General features: G+C 45.6%; 1 protein-coding gene across 2 annotated transcripts in view; it reads right to left on the bottom strand.

Moving 5' to 3' along the window:
- Positions 1-1,146: 1,146 nt before the first annotated feature.
- The window catches only part of LOC122385835, a 40,669-nt gene continuing 35,815 nt past the window's right edge, over positions 1,147-6,000 (bottom strand). For both annotated transcript variants that reach the window (XM_043374416.1, XM_043374415.1), the window contains one exon: positions 1,147-1,520. The gene's annotated coding sequence lies outside the window, so the exon portion shown is untranslated. The remainder of the gene's footprint in view (positions 1,521-6,000) is intronic.

Genomic DNA, 6,000 nt, shown 5'->3' with positions numbered 1-6,000 from the left:
ACAGCATTGCTTCGATTGATACTCTGAGTTATTGCCATCGACAGTCCGAAGCTTTGGGTCAAATACGCCTAAGCTGACTGCAAAACTGGAAAACATTACCAGAGGCCAGAGGCAATAACGAACTCCTTCGGAAACATTGCAGGTAGTAATATTCTCAAAATAGAATCGTGAGCTGGGTACATGACACCCGTGCCGTTCTAAATTGGACATTAATATTCCATTTGAGGCCAGCATTCAGCCCAAAGCATCGTCACACGGCAGCCGATGCCGGAATTCAAATAACCTCGTTCCTACACACGCCCATCGCTGTGACATGTCAGCGATTTTCAGCTGCCGCGGGGACACGCGTTCTCGGCGGGCCGGAGCGGGGGCTCAAAGACAGAGCCGTGACCAGAGCTGGCAGGTGCGCGCTTTTTTACCGCCCGTGGGTCGAGGCTGTTTGGCACGCCTAGAGACGAGAAGGGCAGTTACTGGGCTACCTGGGGACCGTTTGGCCCCGTTTCAGCGACCGGAGTGGGACCTATTCCAATGACCGCACTTAACAGAGAAACGCTAGCTAACAAAACTGAGGCGTGTCGTGTACTGTTTGTTGGAGAAATAAACACAGCTTTGCTGGACCTTATTTGTCACCGTTAGTAAAATGTCGTTGACACACGATTTGGGTAGTGAATAGTTGCAAAACGATGAACACTTGTAAAATATTGCTGTTTTATGGTTTTGATACATTTTTATTCAAAACACACACGTTCAGCAGCGCAGCGAGAAATAAAACCATTAGCGAGCGAAACAACATGACTCTCATTCGTATACTTCTACGATCATCCCAACATATTCGAACACCGAAGACTAGCCGGATCACGAACAATGCCTCTCGCCAATAGCGTACACGAATATCATGATGATCACAGAAAACCGTTCAGGTTTCACGGGCTCAACGAGGCTGATGCGCCACATTCGTCTAAACTCACACTCCATTCACGCACGCCCACTGTATATCGCCACACACAGGAAAACAAATCTACGATGAAATTTGGGCTCGATTTCGTTAACGGATAAGTGAATGACAAAGACAAAATACTAGCTTTAATGTGGCAAAAAAAAGGAGAACCGATGTCGATTACTTTAAGACAGCATGAATCGGCTTGCCTAATACAAACTACTGCATTCTGCTTTTTCAATTAGTTGGCTACTGTATCCAACAAAACAGGATGTATCAACTCACATACGCATTGGTATGTTTACCATCATTATCCTACTGCCTCCTACTGAATTCTTGCGATCCAACAACTCAAGAGCACAAACAACGGCACGAGCGGGCGGGGCGACGCCGCCAGCGCGCCTGGGACTAGACGGGAAGGCGGGGACACTTTGGCGACGCGCTTATCATTGCACTTCACAAAATATAGCCATTCGTTTGGCCTCGTCCCGAACACTGGATTCGCAGCCGGCAGCTGGCGTCAGGTGGCTTCGATTGCATTGTCAGCCGGGTGTCGAGAGCACTCTCACATATGGGCAGTCGCCTGCGAGAAAATAGAACCGTCAGTCGTCGGAAAATATCCGAGAGGTCGGGATGTTTTGCAAGATCGTGACAGTCTCGGTTAACCCGCGCCCGGCTGGGGGTCCTGGATTTCCACGCCCTGCTGGGGGGTGTTTGAACACCCCCCCCCTTCTAACTCGGCTCCTGGGCCACGTAGCGATACGCGGAAGCCGGCGTTCGAAAGAGCGTCAAAAATAATAAGGAAATCACTTCTGTTCAATTTTTTGGTCCGGTCAAAGGTCAGGTCACTAGAGGTCATTGAAGGCAAAATTTCGCCGATTTTCAGGTCGAATGTCGACAATTTTCAAGAAGCCAACGCATAACTCGGGAACCAATAGAGCTACAGCGCCGCGGAAAAGCGCATTTGATAGCCCAATTAACGCCCTTTCTGAGTAATTCTCTCAGATTTGACCTAACGTCAACGGTTTTGCCTGCAGGCAGGGTTGTATACCAATCAAGTCGATTGAATTGATTGATTTGTTTCAACGCGTATTTTGAGTTGATTGGATTGAGTCGATTGACTTTTCGAGATGACTGGTTGACTGACTCGTCTGACTTTAGCGACTGGTTGACTGATTTGATTCCTGAAAATTAGAGTGACTCGTATGATTGAGTCGATTGAAAGGAGAGTTCAAATAACTTTTAGTTGACGAAAAATAATGACACCAATTGATGACATCAAAGATCACAAAACTACACTGAAAACTGCTTGTCATCACAACTGCAATATGGGGTAGATGGCCAAATAAAGAACAGGGCCTAAACATGAACAGCCAACTTTGACTTTCAACTGCAATAACTGCACCAATCCTGGTGATAGAACCTGGCGATGCACCTACCTACCTTTCTGCACTCAGCAGGAAACGTTTTTTTTTTCTAATCCAGATGATAAAGTGCAAGGCCCTATATACTAATAAAGTGTGATTAATTAATAATTCACATCTCCACATCTCCTCAGAAACAACCCACTGAACTCCATAAATATCTGAAACCCCTACAAAAATAACTGAAACAAAAGCGCCGTTTTCGTCTCGCTATTTACGTTTACGTGCCTAATTAATAGCTAATTTGCTGCATTGTTTAATTTGCAGCAGAACGTTTGTTGATCCTTTTCCTCTGAGAGCCTAAGCATAACATATTTAATATATTTCATTTTCCTTGAAATATTTTACCGAATATTATTAAGTGGTTTTATTTCAAATAAAATAATAACTAAAACGAAATTGGTGTTGTATAACCGATTTATTTTATAATGATCTACCATACTACATGATAATCAATGACGTCATCTTACCAAAAAATCAAAAGACGTAGAATAAGGATTTATAAAAGCTTAGCATACTTATTGGCAAAACGTTTTCATGCAGTCGCACCGTACCGTTTTCTCGCGTTTTAATTTTCCTCGTTCCCACTTCCTTTGTCCTTAACTTATACTGTGGTTCCAGAGTTCCTGTCCTCTCCATTTCCTTTTAAATATATTTTTTAACCCTCATCCCTATCCCCCAGTCCTAACAGTTTCAAATTGTATTGCAATAAAATTCAAACACAAATGTTTTGAATTCTTCACATAGGTACCTAACATTGACATGCCACGTCCAGAGTCGTGGACCGCTAAATACTTCAAATCTCTTCCTTCCCAATCTGACAACATCCCACGTCTCAAATGCACATTGTGTGGAAAGATTTTTCAGGCTGCCCGTCAGTCTCTGTCTAACCAAAACCGTCACATACAGGTAAGATATTTATTTCTATTTCCCTATGGTTAATATGTTATTGATGCATATAATCCATTGAAATAGACATGGTGTAGGGTAAATGGCCAAATCACGAACACTGCCAAAATCCGAGCAGTCAACTTTCAACTGCAATATCTGATATTTAGTGTAAATGGAGTTGGAATATGGCCAAAATTAAATTGACAACTTTTAGGTGAAAGGTGGTGATTTGGGTTAAGGGGCAAGTCAACTACTGGGTTATTTTGCACCCATTAAATGAAACTTCTGCTCCAATTCTACCCATTGAACCTCAATATCATGATCCACCTGTCCATCACTAGGTATCCTTCCTTATTACATAGAAACTTTGAATGGCATGGCAATTTATAATTTTAAATGACAATATTTTTATGTTTCTTCTGTAGGTAGGTAGGTAGGTAGGTAGGTACACCAGACTGCTATGGACACTTTTCCAAGTTGGTGGGCAAAAACCTAATGTATGTCTTGGTTTGAGTCGTTTGATTGAGTTGATTGATTCCTTTCATTGTCGCGTTTGAGTCGATTGAATCAATTCCCGAAAACTGCTCTGACTTGATTGATTTGATTGGTTTCCCAAATTTGTCGTGATTGAATTGATTGCTATTGACTGAGTCGTATACAACCCTGCCTGCAGGGGGCAAAAACTGCAAAAATAGCCGATTTTTTCGGAAACAGTTTTTCTGCAATAACTTTTGACCCAAGCCTCGTACGAGCTTACTTTTACCGGCATCGTGTTCCTGTTGCCAAGACGCATCGAATGATCTATAACTTGACCTTGAAAGGTCAACTTGAAAATTTGACCTCAGGTCAAGGTCATGACCTGACCGGAAAGGGTCATGTTGCATATCAGTCGATCCGTATCGGCGAGCTGAACACATCTAAGGCGTTTTCATCGCTCTAGCATGCCTCTATCAAAAGTTATTTGCGAAAAACTGTTAGATACCATTCGTGACCTAAGATGACCTCAGGGCATAAACAGGGGTCACGGACACCATTTTCATGTTCAGTGTGTCTAAACCACTTGTAATTCAGTGTTTGGGAGTGTTTATAATGTCTTTCGTCCAAAAGAGGCGCATTTCAACTTTCTCCCATTGACTTATAATGGGGAGGTCGCAAAATTGACCTGACCTTAGGTCATCGATATCAAAATTCTGAGATATACATTTTGTACATGCAATTGCTCTTAGCAATCGCTGAAAGTTTCAAAGCGATCGGTCACTCGGTGTAGCTATGACAGACATTGAAACTTTTTATGAGGTGAGGTCACTTCAAGTGACCTGGTGACCTGACCTTGAATGACCTTGGTCTGAAATTTTCACAACATGTGTAGAATTGATGTATGATAAGGTGTACCAAAAACGGCGGCGCTCCGCGCCGCCGTTTTTGAGATATTCGCGAAAAAACACAAGGGGGGTGTTCAAACCCCCCCCCCCAGCAGGGCGCGGGTTAAATTCGAAGAGGTCAGACAGGATATTTTTTGTCTTGTTTTTTTTTTTTACACAAACAATGAAAACAAAACGCACAGCAAGCTGCGTAATGGTATATATAAAACTGCATAAAGGTGTTGAATAAGTAACAACATTTCCGTTTGTCTTTAAGTTGCATTTCGTTAAACCGTTCCTTTCAAACCAGTCCGCGACAAGTGATTGGCGCCCAACATTTAATTACGATTGAACGATTATCAGTTTTACCAGCCGGTTAGCCCAAGAACGTATACCGTTTAGCCTCGCACATTGCCCTAACCCTGAACATCTCCACTACGACCGACCACCCGCGCCGTCCCGGTGGCAACGGCCATCCATCTTCGCGACAAACGCCGAGATCGCGACGCGTCGTTTTTGTCGCTGCCGACGAATCCGGCGCGTGTGACCGGACGCGTCTAACGTCCGCCTTCCCCTGTGGCGTAGCGTCCCCTGTGCCAGCCGTCAGAGCCAATCCGAGACAAAAACCGGCGCACCGCCGCGCTACAGACGCCGCCGCCGCGGACGACGGGGCAGAGGAGGGGAGGATAAGGGGATAACGATATCGATACGCATCCCCTCCCCTCTCCCCGCTGCCGTGATGAGGCGAAACGATGCGCGGGCCGCCCGCCGCGATGTCCTTTTTTTCGGCGAGAGAGGGATCCAAGAGGGGAGAGATACCAGCGAAAATGACGATTCATCACGGCATCGTTTGATATTCCCAAATCCCAATCCAATGTTTCACGTCCTCACACGGCCCAGTCGTTATAGAGGTGTAAAACGTAATGTCTTCAGCCAGTGACATTACCACGGGGACTTCAATTTGTGGTAAACGGTCTTGGTGACCGCGAACCTGAGGACCGACCCCGAAACTGCTGCAATTCTGCGACCACAAGGCTTTTCCGATTACCCGAGGGCTAATTCCTGGAAAAGATGTGGTCCTCGCTCAAACTGCTCAGTTCAAAACGACTTGTGGAATGTCGGGCAAAGGGGGTTAGCTCCACACTCGAGCGATGTAAGCTCGAGAGGCAGTCGTGTAAGCTCTGGGGACGAGTGTGAGCTGCGGAGCCGAGCTATACGCCCAGCTCCGAGACAGCTGCCGCTGCGGCCGCTGCCGACACGGGCCAATTTCGCCCTCTGCCTGACCGTCGATCGACCGGCCAGCCGATCGGCGGTCCGAACTCCGAGGAACTCTGTCGGCGCCAAGTGTGGCGTGACCTCCTCAATTCGGGCGCCCGATTATTGAGTT

Source organism: Amphibalanus amphitrite, unplaced genomic scaffold (genome assembly GCF_019059575.1).
Source record: "Amphibalanus amphitrite isolate SeventyFive unplaced genomic scaffold, NRLGWU_Aamphi_draft 000233F_arrow, whole genome shotgun sequence".
Lineage (NCBI taxonomy): Eukaryota > Metazoa > Arthropoda > Thecostraca > Balanomorpha > Balanidae > Amphibalanus > Amphibalanus amphitrite.
This window is presented reverse-complemented; position numbering and strand designations above follow the sequence as displayed.